At 38.5% G+C, this 23,209-nt stretch overlaps 1 protein-coding gene across 10 annotated transcripts in view; it reads left to right on the top strand.

Moving 5' to 3' along the window:
* The window catches only part of CSGALNACT1 (chondroitin sulfate N-acetylgalactosaminyltransferase 1), a 341,572-nt gene that overhangs the window by 142,062 nt on the left and 176,301 nt on the right, over positions 1 to 23,209 (top strand). For 7 of the 10 annotated variants that reach the window (XM_045458327.1, XM_045458353.1, XM_045458335.1 and 4 more), the window contains one exon: positions 16,383 to 16,476. The gene's annotated coding sequence lies outside the window, so the exon portion shown is untranslated. Of the gene's footprint in view, positions 1 to 14,965; positions 15,053 to 15,685; positions 15,802 to 16,029; positions 16,054 to 16,382; positions 16,477 to 23,209 lie in introns of those variants that run through there. The other 3 variants (XM_045458389.1, XM_045458363.1, XM_045458378.1) reach the window with 3 other exon arrangements.

The following is a 23,209-nucleotide window of genomic DNA, read 5'->3' as shown; positions in this document are numbered from 1 at the left end:
ATTTTTCCCTCTCTTGTATTGGCTTATTACTTATACAGATTTCTATTTTCTTTTGGAGAGGGTACAGCATTCATATTTGACTCATTAAGGCTAATACAAATTCGTATTTTTACCACTTCCTGGACAATACAAGGACCTTAGAAATTTATAACTAGAATACCTTAGTTCCATATATAATCCTCCCAGACTATTGTACTATTCTTTTTTTATTTTAATGTTTGTTTCATTTTTGAGAGAGGGAGAGACTGACCACGAACGGAGAAGGGGCAGAGAGAGAGGGAGACACAGAATGCAAAGCAGGCTCTGGGCTCTGAGCTGTCAGCACAGAGCCAGACAGGGGGCTCAAACCCATGAACCATGAGATCATGGCCTGAAGCTGAAGTTAGATGCTTAACTAACTGAATCACCTAGGTGCCCCTGTACTACTCTTTTAATGTATTTTGAATAACTCCAAGAGCACAGATAGTGGTAAAATGTGGAAAAATTAATGGGAAGTAATGAACCTGGAATATTTAATATCTTTTTAAAAATGTTAAATATAATTTATTTAATTATAAGTTTTTATGATTTATTTTTAATAATGGTTGTGTTTAACAACCAGCTTGCAAAATTCTTGAAAATGTGATAATTATCTCTTGTGAGTCAATATGAACTGGCTCAATTACGCCATTGAGTGAGGTCATTTCTTAGAACAGGGGCCAAGTTTAATAAAGATAATCCTTGGAATTATAAGCATCTCAGCACCCAGACATGGGTATTTATGATTCCTGCACAATAAAACAGCAATCGTGTTTTGTCAAGTTCAACAAACAGGGGCACATTTTGCTGATGACCTGGATGAAGGAATTGAAAAGAAGTTTGTAGATGTGCAACAGTGCAGTACCTGTACGATGGAAATATAGTAGTATGAGACTGTGCATTTTTTACAAACTCTGTATTTGGTGGTGGTCATGTTATAGCTTGAAATTGGCCACGGTGTACTATTTACTTCATGGGCTTATTGATATATATGTTAGTATGTGATTTATTGTTTTGTGTTCTAGACTAAAGATGTTGAAGAAAATTGCAGATTCAACCAATATTGTCTACTGTCTGTAGCATTACATCATGAACAGTATAAAAAATTGTGGAAATATTCTTTTTAAAAAAATTATTATATTAAAAATTTTTTAAATGCTTATTTATTTTTGAGGCGGGGGAGGGGCAGAGAGAGAGAGACAGAGACACAGAATCTGAAGCAGGCTCCAGGCTCTGAGTTGTCATCACAGAGCCTGATGTGGGGCTTGAACTCAAGAGCTGTAAGATTATGATCTGAAGTCAGACGCTTAACCTACTGAGCCACCCAGACGCCCCAAATCTACAGACCTTCTTAAGAATCCTAGGGTAAAAAGTTAACAGATGTTACTGACTTCAATATAATAGTTGCTTCTTTCTACATTTTTTTATTCTACTGGAGTTTTCCTAGACCTTGGACTAGTTATCTTATTACCTCTGTGAAAACGATAAAAGCCTCAGGGTCTTCACAGTATTTTTAAAACTTAAAGAGATATAGCTTTGACTTTCTCTGTTCATCTATTTAGAATATAAAATAGGTAATACATCTCCTTTTACCTAAAAGATTTTTCTGTTTCTGTGTCATCACCTCTTAAGCTTTTACTTCCCAGAGTTCTTGTGATAGATTTTGTGTCTCGTGATCCCCATGTGAGCACCTTTGCTCCTTCTGATGGCCCTACTTGCAACTGGGAAGGAGCATCTGACACAAGCTTTGGGTTAGGTGCTACCAATGGGGTGTTGATGCCCTTTTTGCCCAATACCCATAACTCAAGGTATCTTAACAATAAAAGATAATATTTTATTTTTTAAATATTTTTTTTTTGAGAGAGAGCAGGAGCAGGGGAGTGGCAGAGGAAGAAGGAGAGAGAGAGACTCTCAAGCAGGCTGAACACCCAGGATGACCCCAGCGCTTGATCCCACAACCATGAGATCACGACCTGAGCTGAAGTGAAGAGTCAACACTTAACCTACTGAGCCACTCAAGTGCCCCAAAAGATAATATTTTAATAAAAAATTATTCTTTTCCATCCCTGGGAAATCCTCCATACTATGTGATCATTTAATGAGTGCTCACTGTGGATTAGTTATTGCATTTTGTACTTTCTCCTTATATTATCCTCCTGATTAACCTCCTCATGTAAATCCAATCATTATCCTCATTTTAGGAATAAGGAAACTGAGATTTAAAAAGGACAACTTGCCCAAAGTTTCAAGTGGTCAGACTGGGATTTGAATCTAAATTCTTCTGGCACTATAATCACTATATTACTCTGTGACTTGTGGACACATTTGTCCTGTTTCTCCTTTGTCACTCTCTCTCTGAAGTAACCTCACTGGTCTCTGCTTCCCATTTTCTTGTCAGAATTAGTCAGTATGCCTTGAAATTTAAGTCTGAGGACAGAACATTTTGTTATTGTGACATGAAAGTATAAACTATTCAAAAATGTTTTTTGAAAAAGGAGAAAGTTAAAACTTTAAATAGTCTCCTCCTTTACCCTCACTCCACATGAAGATGATCACCAAGTCTCAAATGCATGTCTTATAAACCTGTCCCTGGCCCACACCAGCCCTCCATGGTGCAGGCCTCCAGTCCTTCCCAGTTGGGTAACTGCTGGAATCTCTAGTTGTTTCCACACCTTGGGTCCTTACCTCTCTAGCCCAGCCTCATCATGGCCCTACAAAGAACATTTTAAAATACAAGTATGACCATTTCAGTTTCTTGCTTAAATTCCTTTAGTGACTTCATTGCCTTGAAGACACGATTCCTTCACTTAGTGGAGGTTTTCCAGCTTTCTCAATCACTTCATCTGCTTCTACTTTCTCTTAAGTATCTGAAATTCCAGCCACGTTCAACTTCTTGTAGGTTCCAAACTCTGGCATACTTTCTCATGTCTGAGTTTTCTGTGGGCCCTCCTGCCTAGAATGCTATGCTGTTGTCCTCCCATCTCTTCCTTCATCTCTACTCCTACCTTTCACAACTCACTGCCTTTCACAACGCAGATGTGAGTCTGATAAACCTAATCTGATTAGCTGCTCTTTCCCTCTGCTCCCATGGTAGCCTGCCTGTGCTTCCTCATACCCTTTAGCCTTTGGAATTGTGGATGGTGAGGGAATAGATCATCTGTGAGCTCTCTGAAGGCAAAGACGATAGCCTCATCATAGAACTTGACACCTTGAAGGCACTCGATACATTTATGTTAGATGAAAAAGAGATGCCTGTTCAGTCACCTGCCCTCCATTAAAAATTTCTCCTACAGAAGAGTTCAGTGTAGAAGGAAATGGATGGTAAATGTAAATCCAGTGGGAAGGAAAAACTCAGAAGAGACTGCAGATGCAGCTGTGCTAGGAAAAAGTGCTAGCTAAGAACTTGGGGGAGTCATTTCATGTCTCTGGACTGTGATTTCTAGAAGAACGGATGTTGGATGCCATGATTCTTAAGGTTCTTTAGGTCTGTGAATACCAACCTTGCAGTCACACTTGATAGCCATTTGTATTATAATTTTTTTGGTATATAGAACTTCCCAAAAGATCTGGAACCTGATTATTTCCTAATCATGATAGTGAGTACCAATCTCATTTTAAGCATATAAGAATATAATGACTTTTATTGAGTCCTTCTTTTAAAAACTTACCTATTCATCCTTCAAGTTGCTAAATAAATGACATGTTAACATAAAGCAGTACAATTGTATTTTAAGATATCCTAACATGTCAAAATACATACATCAAAATCACTGCAAAGTAATTCAATGAAGATACTTTGGGAAGCTATTCCCGTAACACTGTCTTCACTTAAAATATTTTTGGAAGCTCTTGTTCAGAATTATCCTTGAGCAACTGCACAACCTTTTTTTCTAACATTGGCAAATCTGTCTTTGTAGGACAGATTTGTGAACAAAGGGGGTGATTGAACTGTATTACTGTTTTATTTATTAGTTTACTTGCTCTGCTTAGGAAAGTGATAATATATGTTCATTTGGAGAGCATAGAATAAAAAGGAAGATTAACAGAGTTTATATTCCAGTTAAACATTAATCAATCCTTGGGAGAAAACACCAGAAATTATGGGGTTTACAGCCTGAAGGTGATTAAAGTTGAGAATTCTCATCTAACACAACAAACCTTTTCTCTGCCTCCCTTGTCAATGCCCTGGGATGGCATTTGTCTGCTTCTGGAATTCTGGATGCCTGATTCATAAAAGGAGCAAAATCCCCCCATGCTATCTTTATCTTGGACTCCAGACCTTTTTTTTCCCCCAATAGAGAAAAATAGTGAAGGAAAAAAAAAAAGGAACTAAGGATCTCCCTTAATTTAACCAGAGTATTATTTTGGTATATATATTTTTTAATAATTTTAACAATATGTCATGTGTTTTATTTAAGACCAATGGAAATTCTACTGTTTATATCTTGTACCTTGCCTCTTTTACTTAGCATTGTATGATTGCCATTCATTACATTTTGTAAAACATGATTTTTAGTGGGTAATTTTATTCCATAGTATATATTCATATTGTACTATCCATTTTCCTGTTGTCTTTATAATAAAGGCATATGGATGTCTATTTGGTTGTATCCACAATGATAAAAAATATTATAAATTAAAATATATTTGTCAGTTTGATAAGTTAAACTACGTAAAAGTGGAATTTTTATCATTAGTGAGGTTGAAATGTTTCACATATTTTCTGTCTTGTTTAATGTTCTTTTGCCTTATATTCTGCTTTGTTTAATGTAAATATTGCCATCCAAACTTTTTTTTTCATTTTTGTTTCTAGATACATTTTGCTCTTCCTTTTATTTTAGATTTCTGAGTCATTTGGCTTTAGACCTTTCTTATAAATAGCATATAATTGGATGTTGAGAATCTTTGTTTTTGTTGGGGATGTTTAACCCATTTACATTTAATGTCATATTTCATAGGTTTGATCTTTTTGTCAATTAAAAAAACATTTCTTCTTTATATGCCTCTTGTTATTCTCTTTGCTTCTGTTATATGGATTCTATTTTTGCTTTCTTTCTAGTGATTTAAAAGGCACACATCCAGTTTTTATTCTTTTGATGCTAATTTTGTAGTTTTAAAAATAAAATTAGTTTATTTATTTGACTCAAATTAGCTCTGCAAGCTCATCTAAAAGGGGGCATTCAGAAGAAGTCATGAGGAATAGCAGATTATTGGAATCAGTGTTTATTCTTTCAAGTAGACTATTCTGAGGGACAAAATTCATTTGATTTCAAGCGTTATACTTTCGTGTATACTTTATAGTAAAGTGAGCTTAATGAGAATTTCTCTATCAATTAGACCCTTTGGGTACTTCAAGACTAACTTAAAATAAATAGTAAAAAGAAAAACTTTATCCAGGTACTCTTTCTCTGTTATGTACCATTCCTTCTTTGTCACCTCTCACTATGTCTTTAATGTAGGGAGTTGGAGAGCAACCAGCCCTTGGTAGGTGAGGGAAGCATGGGGTGATAGAAATAGCTCTGCATTGTTAGATCTTGGATAAGTCACTTTCCTTCTGGGCTTCAATTTCCATATATGGAAGTTTAAGAGGTTGGAGTACATAATCTCTGAGGTCGCTTATAGCTCCAATCTTCAATAATTAAACAAAGTTTATTAAGTACCTATTTTCATAGCTTCAGTAAGGCCCTATAAAGAATGGCAAACACAAAAACAATCTATGTTTAAAAAGTAAGAAAAAGAAAAGGTACTAAGCTGATGAGATTCTGTATCTTGATCTGTGTGCTGGTTACACTGTATAGCAGTATGCAAAAATTCACTGAGTACTTTTATCATTCTACTTGTGTATTTTATCCCTCAATAAATAGGAAAACTAAACCAAAAAGGAAGAAAGAAAGGAAGGAAGGAAGGAAGGAGGGAAGGAAGGAAGGAAGGAAGGAAGAAAGAAAGAAGAGAAAAGAAAAGAAAAGAGAAAAGAAAAACTGGCAAGATTTTTAAAGATTGTAGCTATGAGGCAGGATGGTGTAGTGGAGAATTCACTGAAAGTAGATAGTGAGTTTAAATCCTGAGAACATCAAATATTAGCCTTGGAATCCTGTGCACATTATTGAACCTTTTGAGACTCAGTTTTCTTAGTGAAAATAAAATTTGTGGTTTCTGCTTTATAAGGCGGTCAGGGGTATTGAATGAGTTAAAAGGCACATAAAGCACCTGGCATTTGTGTGCCAGATTACAAAAAAGATGCAGTAAGAGTATTAAACAAACTATATGACAGATTCAAAGAACTAAAAGATTTTACATCGTTCTTTTAAAATCATCCCAAAATTAATAAATCCAGGAAAGCCCAGTAGTGTTAAGGAGCCTATAAAGAAAAAGTCAGGCTCCTATTTTTCTGTTGACATGCAAGCTGGTAATACCTCTTTTGGAGAGCCATCTGGTAATTTATAATAAAAACCATCCAGTTTATAATTATGATCTTTAAACTGTTAATCCCACTTTTCAGATTATAGCCTGAGGAAATAACTCCAAAAGGAAGAACAAAATTTATTTATTTAAAGATGCTTGACTAGGTTATAATAATGTGTGGGAACAACTAACTGAAAGATGGCTAATTAAACCATTTTAATGATGCAGTGGAATATTGTTCCATTTAAAATGACAGATACATGGACTAAGTAGATATATGGAGAATTCAAGCAAAAAATTAGAAAATAGTGTACACTCAGTAACCACAACCACATAATACCTATGCCTTTGCAATGATAAAGGAAGTGAATTTTGTAAATTTCTGGTTCTATGTGGAAAAGTGATCTATATTTTAATTTTTGGTTTATTATAGTATAATGATTGTTAAGTGAGTAAATAAAAATAAACACATGTTCTGAGATAGAACACAGTATCTATGAAAATAGTGTATGAAATATAGAATAAAAATGTACAGCAGGTATATAGGTGTAGAAAAATTGACATTGTATTCCTCATAATATTTAAGAGGTTGCTCACCATTGCCTTGTGAAAGGAGCTATCACTCTCAAGAAATGCTTTTCCTAGAAATAATTTCCAAGTCAGCTAAAATGCCAAAATATGGAGATGAAAATTCATGAGAGAAGTTGTTCTTAAAGATATCAAGTTCCCTATCAGCTGCATTTTTTTCCAGCTGCTTTTTCTTTCTTTTCTTTTGTGATAAAGTAGAAGGTTTTATAGATGCTGAAATGGTTTACAATTGCCTTATTTAGTTGCTCCTATTTTTTTATGTCTCCCCAAAGGGTCACAAAATCCATCATTTAAAAAGAGAAAATGATGTGTTTTTAGTGCGAAGAGAGAATAGCCACTTTAGAGAACCAACAGGAGTGGAAATAAATGGAATCGGGCACCTATAGCCGTAACATACTAAGTACTTTGGATCATCTCAGATGTCAGAAGCTTCACAGGGAAGATGGAATGAGGTGCTGGGTGATGGGGTACCTCCTTTTCATCACTGGAAGGCCTAAATCAACTTGTTAGTGGTTTTGTAGTGAAAGGCTGTCAGAGTGCACAGAATATGGTGAGCCCGGGTGGAGGGATCCTTTGCCTTCCCCTGGGCCTTCCTTTGGGGTTGTGTCTTGGGAACAGAATACCTTTGGGGAATAATGGAGGAATTTGCTCTGTGTGGGAGGGGTCTGGGTGTTTTAGGGGATGGAGGCAGCTTTGTATCTGAAATGTGTTTGGTGTCGTGGAAAATTTTTGACCCAAGTTACACAGTGCAAGGAAGATTCCCCAAAAGAGGACTGGCAAGGATCATAGAGTTGGAAGGAATCTTAGAAATCGATTAGTCCCAACTTTTAATTTTGCCAAAGAGGAAACAGACCCAAGGGGGAGAAATGACTTGCCCAAGGTTATAGTCACCAGTGAGGACATGGCCAAAACCAAGTCTGTTGCTTTCTGGCTATTATTTTTTTCTGCTCCACCTTGTTGAAATTGCCCTTACATTCCATCATCACTTCATTACTGACTTTTTCTGCATTTTTCACACAAAAGATTAGCCTTCAGACTTAGAAATGTAGCTCTTTAATTCACAAAGATTTTCTTGACGCCATCAGAGGTGTGAGTCAGCAATCATGATCTATAGCATTCATTATTCCAGAATCCTGTTTGTCTAGTAGTGGGAGAGAAGTTTACTTTCAAGAGCTTGAGTCTGGAATCAGACCACCTGGGTTCATATCCCAGCTCCACAGCTGGGATGGTGGATGACATTAAGCAAATTATTTAACCTCTTTGAATTTCGGTATCATCTGTAAAATGGAGGATCATAATAGTATCTATCTTTTAGTTCCCTTAGGTGAGGATTAAATGGGATACCCCATTAGATGTGGACCTGGTTTATAGCAAGTGCTCAATAAATGTTATTGCTATTGTTATTGTTCTGAGGATAGTTGGACCTATTTCTGTCAAAAGTCTTAAAGAAATAAGAACTTTTTTATTTTTTGAGGGATGGATGAGTATTATCTAGGCATGGCCCTTAGGTGCTTAGAAAGACTTTTTTGGGATTGTAAACTTCCTGAAACTTTCAACAATCAGAAATCTGTCTCTGGTAGTCTTTTATGGATCTAGTGTTAATTTATTTTCTGTAGCTTTTCATCCAACAGCTATCTTAATTACCCCAGATTTAACTACTATCTTACATTTTTTCCCCTATTTTTGTCTCTCAATTTTTATAGCTTTAGGAGGTATAATTGATATGTACTAAAACCACATATTTAAAGTATGCACTTTGATTAATTTTGGTATACACATGAAACCATCACCAAAATCAAGAAAATGAACATATACATCACCAGCAGTGTTTTTGTGTGCCCCTCGGTAATCCCACTATCTTGGTACCTCTGGGCCCCTCCCCATCCCCTACCCCCATCCTCAGCCAAACACTGATCTGCTAGAATTTTATTTAAATGGAATCATACTGTATGTTTTTTATCTGTCTGGCTTTCAGCATAATTATCATCCATGTTGATTCATGTATCAATTACACATTTATTCTTATTGCTGAGTGTTCAATAATTTTTTCTTTGTGCAGTCTTTACCTCTGTCCTGCTTAACTGGCCATGATGTGGCATAAAAACACATTTTGATGATTTGAAAATATTAATTGGTGAAATATCTGTGTTTCATGTTCTTATTTTCTATTTCATTGTTATCCAGTATACATAGAAAATACTATACAGCAATTGTAAGTTCCCTGAAAGTAACACCCATTTGCATTCTGTATGCACATTTTAAAAAATGGTGTCTATAAGCAGTATTTTTATTTATTTATTTGCAGGTCGAGATTAAAATTTCCTCCTGTCTCTTTGACTCTCAGTATTAAAAAAAAAGCATACTTCCATTGGCCTAACCCAGTGAATTGACTGAATAAATTCAATTATATAAATATTTGCAACAGTTTTTATTTTTACGGTGAAATATTTATTCTGTTAATGTTACGGTCTTTTTTTTTTTTTGAAAATGTGGACAGTATGTCCTCACTTCCCTTGCAACTGGAGCATAACATGAAATAAACTAAAAATTATTACGGCAAAAGTAATACATTTGCAAAATAATGAGAGATCGTTTAGGAGGCAAGTCCATTTTTATAATGACTTTTTACCAACACCATGGGATCTCTCAACTATTGACATTCCTGCATCTGGGAAGGAAGAAGATAAAAATTACCATTCAAAATGCCCATTCAAGTTTGGTGAAAGATTTAATTTCTTCATCTATCACAGTGTCATGAGCCCTATGAATACTATAGATCAAGCCTCAGTGCCAGAAGTTCCAAGACTTGCCAGTGTGGAGGGTAGAATTTAGCCAGAGGGAGTCATAAAGGCAGAGAAAACAAACTTTACCCATTCTACTTCTTAAACTTGTGTCCTAGGTAGTTGTCCTGAGTGCTTACTTTGCCCAAGAAGCCTGGGAATGCAGTAATTTAAAAACCGAGCCTGTAGTGGAGGATGTGTATACTGACCTTAAAGATTTTATTCTTTAAGACCATTCTAGTGGCAGATAGAGGTTTATATGGAACAATGAAAAGAAGGTGTGGTTTCTGTACTCAAAGGTAACTTGGAGAATCTGGTCCCAACTTTTATTTTATAGGTGACTAGCTCAAGGTCATAATAACTTAATAGTAGCACTGGGACAGACCTGTGATTTCTGAACCACAAGCTCACTCCCTATGTTGCTGTTGTGTTGCAACTGACTTGCTGGTGTGTAAGGAGTTGGGCTGTATGATTTGTTCTCTTTGAGCTTCTCTACATAGGGATCTGTTGCCTGGGAATTGCATCCTTGATGAGCTATACTTCTTGACCATTGTATCTTCTTTGAGCTGGTCCTTTTTAAAGCCCCCTTCCCTAGTGTTAGCATCTGAGTCTAAATGCTGTCCTGGATCTTCAGCCCTTGTTTGTGCAGCTTGTCCCCAGCTGTAACATATCTTCTTATGTACAGGGTGTATAAGAATGTAGTGTGGGTGGGAAGCAACAGATAAAGATCATCCTCCTTCACTGAGAATCACTAGCTTGGGCCAATCCCTTTTACCTGGAGACACAGGCTAAGAAGTTACGGACTTATCTAAAGTTTCACAGTAGTGCATTTAAGATGGTATCTTAGTCAGCTTGGGTTGCTATAACAAAACACCATAAATTGGGTGGCTTATCTACACAGGCATTTATTCTCACATTTCTGCAATCTGGAAGTCCAAGACCATGGTGTCAGCATAGTTGGGCTCTGGTGAGAAACCTCTTCTGGGTTGCAGACAGCTGACTTCTTGTTGCGTTCTCACATGTCTAGAGAAGAGCTAGGTAGTTCTCTGGCCTCTTCTTCTAAGGGCACTACTCCCACTCATGATGGCTCCACCCTCATTACCTAATTACCTCCAAAAGGCCCTACCTTCAAATACCTTGGGATTAGAATTTCAACATATGAATTTTGGGAGGGACACAAACATTCAGTCAGTCCCTGATTGATGAAAATCCAAATCTCTTGTTCTGTGCGGGATTAAGTACAGCAGATCTCCCTGAAACACTGTTCATGCCTCATTAGTATCTGTGATGGTATTTAGCCCATGCCCAACAGCTGCAGTATCTAATGGGGTGGGGCTGGCCCAGAAGAATGTATTAGGAGTGGATGTCTAATAAAATGAACAATTGCATGTGAGTGTAACTGCAGCACTGCAGACCGTGTGCTGGAAAATAGCTCTCTTTTATGGAGGTACATCAACTGTCTGTATCGTAACTGATTTAGGTCATTGGTCTCACAACTAATGGCAAACAGAGCAATGCAGTTTCTTTCCAAGAGACTAGATATAACTGTGATCTTCTCCAGTTCAAATTAGTCTGTTTTTCATTCTGCTCTAAGAGTAGATTATTTAGATCTGTTTATTTTTTTAAATCTTTTTGTAAAAGTTTATTTTTTTTGAGAGAGAGAGAGAGAGAGAGAGAGAGAGAGAGAGAGAGAGAGAGAGCAATCAGGGGAGGGGCAGAGAGAGAGGGAGAGAAAGAATCCCAAATAGGCACTGTCAGCACAGGGCCCAATGCAGGGCTTGAACTCATAAACCGTGAGATCATGACCCGAGCTGAAACCAAGAATCGGATGCTTAACTGACTGAGCCACCCAGGCGCCCCTGGATCTCTGTTTAGCATGTGAATCATTTCATTCTTGAACATGTTAGCGGTTCACATGTTGATAATGTGAGGATGGCTCAAGCAGGGACCCCAGAGGGACCCCACTGCCTAGCTTGGGAGGCACTTGGTAAGTCTTTATGAGGAAAATATTATTTGATACCCTTTAAGGTGTTAGTAGACCTATACATTTTAAAAGAGACTTCAAATAATTTAGCAATATAATTTTGTTCATAGTCTTGATAGTTCTGCTAATAGTATCTGAGATTGTCCCCATTTATCAGAATGAAAAATTGAAATGAAGAAAATAAGAGTGACCCACTTCACTGGAAGGATTAGGAATAAGAAAGAGATAAAGGGATATCTTCTCATTCAGTCTGCTTCTTTACATGCTAGATCAGGACATAGTGATACTGTTTTTCATTTCACAGGATAATAGAAAAGCAACACTTTTTGGGAAACTCATGACTTTTAAAGTCAGTTGTGCTCTACAATATACTATTTTCAGTATAATTATTTAATGTGGAAGGAATGTGGTCAAGAATATAGTTACATGTGATTTGTGATGTGCAGTATCCAAGGGCACTTTCTTTTTTGAAACATATTCTTGAGAAAGATAATTTTAGAAGTTGTCCACACAGTTCCTGACACTGTCCCTTCTCTGTCTTCCAGTACCATAGAAGACTCCACTGATATATACAAATAAAAGACATTACTACCAAGATTTAAAAACATATACAGTAAAACCTTGGTGTGTGAGCATAATTCATTCTGGAAACATGCTTGTAATCCAAAGCACTTATATATCAAAGCGAATTTCAAGAACCAGTGGCTTAGTTGTGATCACGTGAGGTTGGCATCATGTACTACTCGTATTGCGAGACATCTGCTGTTTATCAAGTTAAAATTTATTAGAAATGTTTGCTCATGTTGCGCAATACTCGCAGAACAAGTTACTCGCAATCCAAGGTTTTACTGTATATTATTATCCACATATGCACAAAGAAAAATCTCACAGGTAGCTTGAGTTGGCAGACACATATCTAGTCTCTGTCTGTCTTGATGCTTTTCTTTTGGTGTTTTAGGCACATTGATGATGAAAGGGCTTGTTAGTCTTCCTTCCTTCCTTTTTTTTTTTTTAATTCTTTTTAATGTTTATTGCTTAACCAACTGAGCCACCCAGGTGCCCCAGTCTTCCTTTCTTATTTCTCACATTTCAGGAATCAATGTGTCTGATATATATGTGGTGTAGATGGACTGAAGATTTAAAGATTGACATTTATGAAAGTGAGGAAGCCTTGGAGCTGAAGGTACATGGATGGATATTATTGCACCATTGGATCATTGGATCAATTGTGGTTTTGAAGCTCTTTAGAAACTAAAATGCCAGGAACTTTCACTTAGGATTGTACATTGAATAGAATGGGTTGCTAGATTGTTAAAATATGATTGATCTCAGTGTAACTCATTTTCAACATTTTTTATTTGTTTTCAATAGTTGATTTTGGTTAGTCTTCTTTTAATATGATTGAAAGCTGACTTATATATAGAGTACTGTAAATTAATGCATGTCGAACTCATTACTGTGGGGGTCAGATGGGGCAGACTCCCTAACCTTTAGAATACTGCCGGGAACTTCTAAATCCAAGTATGTGATTTTTCCATGGATGTTCTCCCAGATACTCTCATGCACATCTGCTTTCTCGTGCCTTTTTACCATAACTAAAACTTGCAAAGCCACATAAGTGTCTCCATAATCCTTATTCTTTAGGCCAAACTGTCAAAATCACAGTAGGCATCAGGTGACAGGAGAGGGGACCTCAGACCTGGATACAAATGTTTAGACTGAGGGGTGTTGTTGAGAACTATTTTCTGAATTGAACAAAGCAAGGCACTTTATCTATATACCTACAGTTGCTTTCCTGGATTTAGCTTTTATTTTGAGTGCATTCTTATTGTATGTTTCTTTGATATTCAGGAAGACTTATCCAAGAGTGTGTTTTTGCCATTGTGATTTCTTGTAAAGGATGAGAGATTCAGGGGATCAGCAGGGGGCTATGTTCTCAAGGCCTCAGTGGCAACCTTTGGCATATCTTCAGGCCACCACTTTAATTCAGTATGAGCCCCTGTAAGCCCTGTACTCTCTTAGAAAACCACACATGAAGACTAGTATTTGCAGGTAAGACAGTGTTGCACAATAGAAAAAGTAAAGGCTTGCTTTCCTTTTTCTCTTTAGAGCTTTGGCTTTAAAGTCAGAAAAATCCTGGCTTTAGCATGTACTAGTAGGGAGGTTTCTTAACACCTTTGAGCCTCCTTTTCCCCATTTGTAAAATGGGACTATCAACACACATATCCATAGCATTGTTGTGGGGATTGAATGAGTTCCTATGTAATGAACAGTGCATGGCACATTGTAAGTGTATAGTCCATGTCCCCTGCCTTTCTTCTAATAGAGGGTGTGTCCAGTTGAACACACCCACTTCTCCCTAACATACCTTCCGTTTACCTTCAGTAATTTTCCATGATGCTAATTCCCCTTCCACCCGGATCTCTAAGGGAGACCTGTCAGTGGTTCTGCCTTCCTGTCTCTTTCCTTTTCCATCACTAGCTTGAGATGATTGCTTTCTTGGGGAACATGATTTTTGGAACTGCTAAGGAGACAGCGTATTTCCTACAGCCAAGGATTGGAGTTTTAATGAGTTCTTTCACTAGGAAAAGAGCAGGGCACTGGGCCATCCTGTGGCTCTTACCCTGCAGTTTGGCATTGCTAGGGCTGGGCACTTAGAAACTGGATGAATGTGGACTACTGTGTGTGGATGAAAAACCTGTGAACGTTTCTCTTCAGGTTGCTGGAGAGAGAAGTACAAATTAGATTATTAATGATCGTATGGAGGCAGCACAGTCTATTTAGTTTCATTATTAAAACAAGAATGGTTTTGGACAATGTGGATTTTTCCCCTTTTAATTTAGATGGCAGAGAATATTCATTAAGGATATCAATAAAGACCATGTCAGTGATTTAGCCTCCAAAGCTGCCCCCTGCATGCTAAAAGACAGAAAAGAAAATTCAAGTGGGTGAGAATGAGAATGTGAGATTGGAAGCCAAATTATAAACTCATTTCAACTCTTGGCCCGCAGGCTCTGGAATAACATTATTTGTTGTCAAGGATGGAAAACAACTCAGATTCAGGTCCAAGTGATTATTCCACTTTGGCATTGCTGCCTTTCTGCCAACAGCAATTCCATTTGGACATAGATTAATTAGCCAGGCAGGGACGGAAGTGCCGGTTGTGAGAGCAAAGCCAAAAGAGGCAGAGCTGCAGCCCAAGTCGCGGTGGAGGGCACAGCGCTGGGCCGTGAGAGGACCGCCCCAGACTGGCCCACCGCACTTGAACCCTAAACCCAAGGTAAACTGTGAAGAGGGTGCGAACACAGATGGCCTCCTGATTTGTATAGTGATTGACGTACCTCACATCGTTACCGTTACTAGCAATGCCTCAGAGAAACCCTTCAAACTTAGGTGAGGGAAGAAACAAAAATGTGACAGATCCACCTTAGCCACCAGGAGGCTGTCCCCACAGAGAAAGGACAAGTGGTGGCAGGCTCTAGGAGCTTCTTAGTCTTTTCTTTGACCGTGTATAGCCACTCCGGACCTTTTTGATTTCTGCATGTGAAACGGGAACAATAGTGTTTTTCACTTTTTGCTGTTACTTGAATTAGAAAGACAGATGAGACATAATTATGAAAACTCTTGGGAAAGATGACTCTGCGTTAATTAATTGAGGATAACATTGTTACCACTTATTTAACAGGAGGGCGTAGGCCCTTTCCAGAATATTTCCCCTGCCTTTGCTTCCAGAGTGATTTGATTGTACCTTTTTTCTCTCCGCTTTTATCTTCGTTGACGCACGTGTGGCCTCCAGTGGAACTCCTTAAAGGCAGGGGTGGCGTGGGGCGGCCGCCGTACCCCACCGCTCAGCACTCGGCCAGGACCGCGGTGAGGGTGAGAGCCAGGGCGGGGCGCGGCGCAGGCGGCTGGGGCCGGGATTCCGCGGGGCCGCGCGCGGACCGCTAGGGGCCGGGCCGGGGACGCGTGCCCCGGAGATCCGGGCTTTCCCGGCGGCCACCCTCTCTGCCCCTCGGGCAAAACTTCCAGGTGGATTTGCTCTTTTATAACGTTGCATTTCGTGGAACCATTAAAAAAAAAAAAAAAAAAAAAAAAGTGGTGGCGCTGCACGCGGTGCTTGCAGAGGGGGGCAGCACTTTCACTCCTGACCCCAACCTGGAAGCCTGAGTGATTTCAGTGCGCGCAGAGCATCCAGGCTGAGCGAGTTCAGAAGCAGCGCGTGGGCAGCGGGCACGTTTCTTTCTGGCGAGATTTGCGTTTTGGGGAAAGGTTCCTTCTCAAGTCGGTGTGACTCTACTGTGCTTTCACACACGCTTCTTCGGAGCTTTCGCCGTTATTTTAAACCTTGCGTGTGTGTGTGTGTGTGTGTGTGTGTGTGTGCACGCGCGCGCGCGTGTGTGAACAAATATTTTGTATTTTACTCATTAAAATAGGGAGGGGAAAATACCATCCTGCATTTTGGGGCCATACTGGAATGAATTGTATTTTACATCCTAAATAATTTAAATTTCTACCATTTTGTAATATCGCCTACAGCTGAGACATGGAAAATCACAGGGGCTACTACTTCTTATTTTTATTTTATCTGATTTTATTTTTTTATGTTTTAGATTCCTTTCCATTTCAAGAAGAGAAGCCAAGGTATTTTTACCCAGAGGAGGAATGATGTAGTTTCATCCTAACCTTCTTTTCTTATACTTACAGGTAAGTGAGTCTCTTTGTCATAAATTACTTAACAAATGAACTTTGGTATGGTCTGAGTTGTATTCAGTATTCTGGCGGTGTTTGAAATGTGTTAAATTTCATTTTACTGTCAATAGTTCGATTAACAACAAATTATTATTTTAAGATATGAATACTTTTTCAAAGTAATTCAGTTATTTGGCTACCTTGAATCTTTTTGTTCACTTTGTAAAGCCTGTAATCTACATTTAATGTTACCAACTTCCTTAGAATTTATCTCTTCTCACAGTGGCAAATGACTTAAGCCAATAATGTACTTAGAAGAACTACATAATTCTTCTTAAAAAATATTCACTTGAATGGGAACATTTGTTCTCCTTTTGGGAGTTGTGATAGAGTATTAAGCTTTCTCAAATATTTAGCCTGTAATCAAATGGGCGCTGTAATTTTGACCATGCTGCAGAATATTTATTTAGACAAAATGGTTTAGGAAATTGATCTTGCTCTCTAACTTATAACACCTCCGGGGTGTTTGGGGAAGTTTGGAGACTAGTACCCTAATGGATTGTATCGTTGGTTTTGGTCTGGGGACAAATGTCAAGGTTGGGAATGTTGTTTAAGTACTGCTCTTACAACCAGTGATTTTGAGTGTCTCTGCGATAAGATATTTTATTACATTTGTCAACACTAAACTTTAAAAAAAGCAAGAACCTTAAGGACATCATTAATGTTGAAATGCAACAATCTGAAATCTGAAGTGTATACAAACCATTTGTAGTATTCTTTAGAAATGGCTCAATAGCCATAAAAGTAAAAATAGTAAGTTGTGCTTAGCATATACAGATGTTCAAAAAGTTCCACTCACCTTTCCGGTTGATTTAACAAATTTCTGTGGAGGTTTTGTTCAGAATTTGTAACACTGATTGAAATGAAAGAATGGAAGTCAAAGCATTTGATTTGATTTTACATTAATGAACTGCTTTGCACTAAAACAATGGAATATGTGGATTGTAAAAGGGATTGTATCTGAGTTACTAATAATAGAAAAATAAAAACAAGCTTGGCCAGAAGTTAATAATACAAAAATAATCAAAGAATAACTCTTCATAATTTTTTTTCTGTGTACAAAGTCAAGTGGCTAAGAGGCCTAAGTGATTCAGGGCCAATGAGGGATATATGAAATTATTCTTATCTTTGGTCTTGTGATGTTTAATGTTTTTTTAAAAAAGTTTACTTATGTATTTTGAGGGAGAGAGAGAGTGAGAGTGCGTGTGAGTGTGTGCGCACGAGTGGGGGAGGGGCAAAGAGAGAGGGAGAGAGAGGATCCCAAGCAAGTCCCACACTCAGCCCAGAGCCTGACACAGGGCTCGATCTCACAAACTGTGAGATCATGACTTGAGCAGAAATCAGGAGTCGACACTTAACTTGACTGAGCCATCCAGGTGCCCCATGATGTTTAATGTTTTTGAGGATGACTTGGATGATGTTAGAAGAGAACAGTGTCAGTAGAACACCACGTAGACCCTAATTATTAAAATGTTGAGATAGTAGTAGGAAAGAGCCAAAGTAAACTTTACAAAATAGAGAAGCAGTGAAAAGCTGATTAAGGTCTGCTTGGGCAAATGTGAAATTATAGGATGTTTGTGCTGTAGTATGAAGCTATGAGAGCAGCAAGACAGAAAGAATGCTTGGGTGGCCAGAGGGCAGGCTGTAGCCCGAGCTGGGTTTTGGTGGTGGTCACAGTGCTGTGGATCTCTGCTCAGAGATGTTGACGTCCAGGAGCTGAGGCTGAAAGCCAGACTTCAGGAACTGCTCCTTACAGACTGAGGCCTTTATAGACTCAGAGACTTGAATGTCCTTTAGCAATAGACCTTCCCCAGACTTGGAAGAAACAAACATGTAATTTGGGAAAAGAGTGATTGGGTTGTGTTCTCCCTCCGGTCTGCAGACATGCTACACCAATGCCTGGTGACCATGGAGTCCAAGCAGGGACAGTGGACTGTTTGATTCAGATATTTAACAGCATTAGGCCATAAAAAGTTTGCAGTAAGGATGTCCTGGTGTCGTAACCACATCCTTCACAGAGCCTGTTGCCCCACCATCCCTTCTCAGTCGGTTGTTGCCCACCATGTTTTCACCCCACTCTATGCCCTATTGCTGTTTCCTGTCTCTCCCTACCCAGAAGTGTGTCCACATTGCCACACATACTAATTCCTCTTTTCCTGACAAGGGAAAGGTGTGCTGCTGTCTCCAAGTGCTCCTGGTCACACGCTTACCATCTCCACCTTCTGCTCCTCACCTGCCTGACCTTCCCCCACTCACTGTGAGCGCTGGAAGCTGTGTTGGTCTTCATACTCTTCTTTCTACCTGCAATACTTTTTTTAAAAAAAAAATTATTTATTTAGAGAGAGACAGACCAAGTGGAGGAGGGACAGAGAGAGGGAGAGAGAGAGAGAATCCCAAGCAGGCTCTGCATTCTCAGCGAGGAGCCCGATGTAGGGCTTGAACCCATGAACTGTGAGATCATGACCTGAGCTGAACCCAAGAGTTGGACACTCAATGGACTGAGCCAGCCAGGCACCCCTCTGCCTGCAATACTTTTGACCTTGCCACCCACCCCAGGAACGTCTTACCCTTCAGCAGCAATTCCTACAGTGAGCATTCCTGTACAGGCATCACCAGCACTCACAGAAAGCTCCTATGAGGCCCTGAAGAAGGGATTGGGAGGATGAGTGAGTGAATGGAAAAGTGAACAAAGGGATGTCCTTGTCTTGAGGGTAGCTCCTCTGGCTCCCTAGCCCCTTGCCTGTGCTTCTGCACTGGCGCATGTCATTGTGTTATCGCTACTGTTTGTACCAGGGTCTCTTGGACTCCTCTCTGAGCAGAGCACAGGCCTTTCTGTTCTCATTTTGGTGGTCAGTTAGTTCCTTGGGGGAGTGTCTGGGGAATAGAAACTCTCTTTGTGTAGACAAATAATGTTGTAGGTCTTTTGCAGTTCTGGGAACCCATGAAATGTGATTACCAGGTAACATAAAATGGTAGCTAATTCAGTCTTTATTGGGAATGAAGTAGGTATTATAAGTAAATACTAGTATAAAATATAATATAGTAACTTGGAACATTGCTCATATTTGAAAAACCAGAGAATTAAGCAGAGAAGTTTGTATTTTGTGAATTTTTGGAAATCTTTTCAAGTTTTAAAATATTTCCATCTAATGGAATGAAGTGTGACACAAAGTGAGTAAGCTTTTAATGAGTGTCAGTTTTTGCTGCTACAATTTTAATTTATACTCCTGAGCCACAATTTGTTTTCAGCAGACGAAGCTTCTCCAGGCAAGCAAGGGCCAGGAGATTCACATTGGCACCAGAATGGGTATCCAGTGATGCATGCCTTCTAGTGGGTTTTCATTTCTTTCTATTGATTGACACTTAATTAGACCTTGTTTTTCTGTCTTTTCTATTCTCTTTTGGGCTCTGCTTATTGAGATTCCCTTTTCTTTGAGTTAGTTTCTCTCTTCCAAGCCTGTGCTTCAGCCTCTCACAATCTCTGCCTGGTTCTGCCGTCTCCTATCTGCAGAGCCTTCTTCCTCTGTGCCCATCTGACTCCCTTCCTTCTGTAGGACTCAGCTCTGGAGAGGAAGTGGTTGGGCCACTGTGCCTCTCTATCACCTTCTTTTTCCCACCGTTTACAACTGCTTACCACTTAGATGTCTGTCCCGTGGCCATCATGGTCCTCACAGGAGGCAGGGCTCTGCATTTTTAGTGTTTAGCATATGTTTGTTCTTACTCATATTCCCCAACAAATGTTTGGATGAATTTCTGGTATCAAAAACCCTCATCAGAACCTACTAACATCAGGATTTTAATTTGCTGAGTGCTTCATGGTATCTTTCCTTTACCACCTTCTTTCATTTTAACGTTTGTATTTTCTATGCTAACATGGAGATTAGATGGTGAGGGATTTGGAGCCAGGTGTTCTCACTCCAGCACCAGTGCCTACTTAGTTAAATTGTTTAAAATGTAAGTCAGAGAGGTTGGATGCAACCCATGCACCCATTCACAGATAGGTGGATAAATAAGATGCGGAATATATGCATGCAATGGAATAGTATTCAGCCTTAAAAAGGAAAGAAGTTTGGACACATGCTGCAATACGGGTGAACCGTGAGGACATGACGTGAAGTGAAATAAGCCAGTAACAGAAAAAATAAAAGACAAAATATTATATGACTCAACTTATAAGAGGTATCTGGAGTCTTTAAATTCATAAAGACAAGAAGAGGAATGGTTGCTGCCGGGGAGGGGGCGAGGGGAGAACATAGTGTTGTCTAATTGGTACAGAGTTTTGATTTTGCAAGATGAAGACTGTTGGGGATTGGTTGAACAACAATGTGAATGTATTAAATACTCCTGAACTGTATACTTAAATATCATTGGGATTGTAAATATTATACGTATTCTACCAAAATTAAAAATAACAAAGAGTCAAAGACCTTGCTTTTAAAAAAGATAATTAATCATTTAAAAGTAAAAACAAAATTGAAAGGAATTTCTTTGGGGACTTTTCCTTCCTTAAGCCTTATTTTTCATTTGGGCAGATCTTTAAATCACTTTTTATTTAAAATTGTATTCTGTAATAAAAACAAACTGGATTTACATTGATAAGACCTTTGGGATTTACTTTTAGACCTTGTTATTCCTTTTCTTATTTTTGCCTATATTTGCAGTTAAAATCTGATTCAAAATTATCCACTTCCTCACCTGTTTTTCTTCAGTAAAGAGAATAGGATCTTATTGCTCATCCAGAAAAACTTTTGACATTTAAAAAATTACTTTTATGATTAAGGGAAGAAATATTTGTTCTGTCATGAGCAGAGGGCATGACAGACTCCAGGCTTTGATTTGATTGCTCATAAGGAGCCAGCTACTTCAGTCATTTTTTTTTCCATCACACTAATGGACCTTTTATGTGGAAAATCATGACTCTAAAACTGTAAATAACACTCTGGTGCTTGAAAGAGCACAATTTCAAAATGTTCAGCTGACACCTAGGAAGCAGTTCTTTTACTTGAAGGTTCTGACCCAGTGTGTAATATCTTTCCTGAAGAATATAAAATGAAACTTGAATCTCGTCAGCCTGTGAACATGTTTGTTGAGATGGGATGGCAAGGATCTGATGGGGCTATGTGTAAAGGTTTGAGGGAAAGGGGGGGATGAAAATTAGAGGTGAAGGTGGGCAAAGGAAAGAATTATAACCTTCTGGAAACGTTTAGCTCGATTGTTACTTAGTTTTTTTAAGTGCTTATTTATTTTGAGAGAGAAAGAGCGTGAGAACACGAACGGGGAGAAGGGTAGAGAGAGAAGGAGTGAGAGAATTCCAAACAGGCTCCATGCTCACTATGGAGCCTGATGCAGGGCTGTATGCTGGGCTTGATGCCATGACTAAGTTTATGACCTGGGCTGAAGTCAAGAGTCAGTCGCCTGACTGAGCGCCCTGAAGATTTTTTAACATTACTGACATGATTCTATGATCAGAGCCACCAGAAAGCACTAAATTCATCTCTACTATTAGGAAACCATCTAATCCAAGTTGATACTTTAAATTTTTTTCTAAAGCTCTTTAAAAATATGTGGTAATTAGAAGTATTAATATTTACACTTAAACCTTTTAATAAAGAGTTGCATATTTTCAGCTCAGCAAACATAAGAGACTTACTACAAGTTAGACTTTAAATACACTTTGTGGTTATGAAGTGTCAATTTTTGGATTGGAATCCAGTGTCTGGTGAAGGTGTCAGTCCTCTGCAGGAAAAATGAGAAAAGTCAGGTGATGTTTTCAAAGAGCTAATACTCTAAGAGAATAATCTTTAGTTTGAGGCTCTGGTCTTTTTTCTTATGTATTAATATTTAAAATATCTATTCTTTTAGAATGTAATGATAATTAATATTTAAAATTCTATTTCTCGACAAATTAAAATATTGGATATTATTTAGGATTCTTGGTTGCAAGAAACAGGAAAGACATATATTGGAAGAATGTCTCAGTATTAATAGAAGAATCAAAATCTCAAATATAAGAAAAGCTTGCAGCCAGGGCTGATTGTATCATTAAATGTGTTTTTCTTTTTAAAGTTTATTTATTCATTTTGCGGGAGAGAGATGGAGAGAGAAAGAGCAAGCAGGGGAGGGGCAGAGAGAGAGGAGAGGAAGAGAATCCCGTGACTCGGGGCTCGAACTCACGAACTGTGAGATCGTGACTTGAGTTGAAATCAAGGGTCAGACGCTTAACTGACCGAGCCACCCAGGTGCCCCTAAATGTGTTTTCTAAGTTTATAGAAAATGTGAATAGCCACCTAATCCTGAGCCTGTGGGATATATGCCAAGGAACAGTCTTGATAGAAGGGGAAAAAAGGATTAAATTAAAATTAAATTAAATGCCATCATATGATTTACAACATTTGACTTTTAGGATATTTTTTTGCAGGCAAGTGAGATATAATACTTACCTACAGTCTTGGAAAATTGTCCTAATTTGAATTCTGACCTAAAGTTGGAACAGAAGCTGTACTTGGGCATGGATTAGCTGGCCGCATGAGGGTCAGGTGTGTTGTTCTTGTGTTATATCATCACGTAAGTCTTCTTCCCCTGAAGTCGTTGTTGTGGGTTTTGGTCTCATTGTTATTGTTCGTTTCACTGTAATTTGATACATGACATCTTAACTATTATTTTTAGTACATGGAAAGCCAGATTATGG

Source organism: Leopardus geoffroyi, chromosome B1 (genome assembly GCF_018350155.1).
Source record: "Leopardus geoffroyi isolate Oge1 chromosome B1, O.geoffroyi_Oge1_pat1.0, whole genome shotgun sequence".
Taxonomy (NCBI): domain Eukaryota; kingdom Metazoa; phylum Chordata; class Mammalia; order Carnivora; family Felidae; genus Leopardus; species Leopardus geoffroyi.
This window is presented reverse-complemented; position numbering and strand designations above follow the sequence as displayed.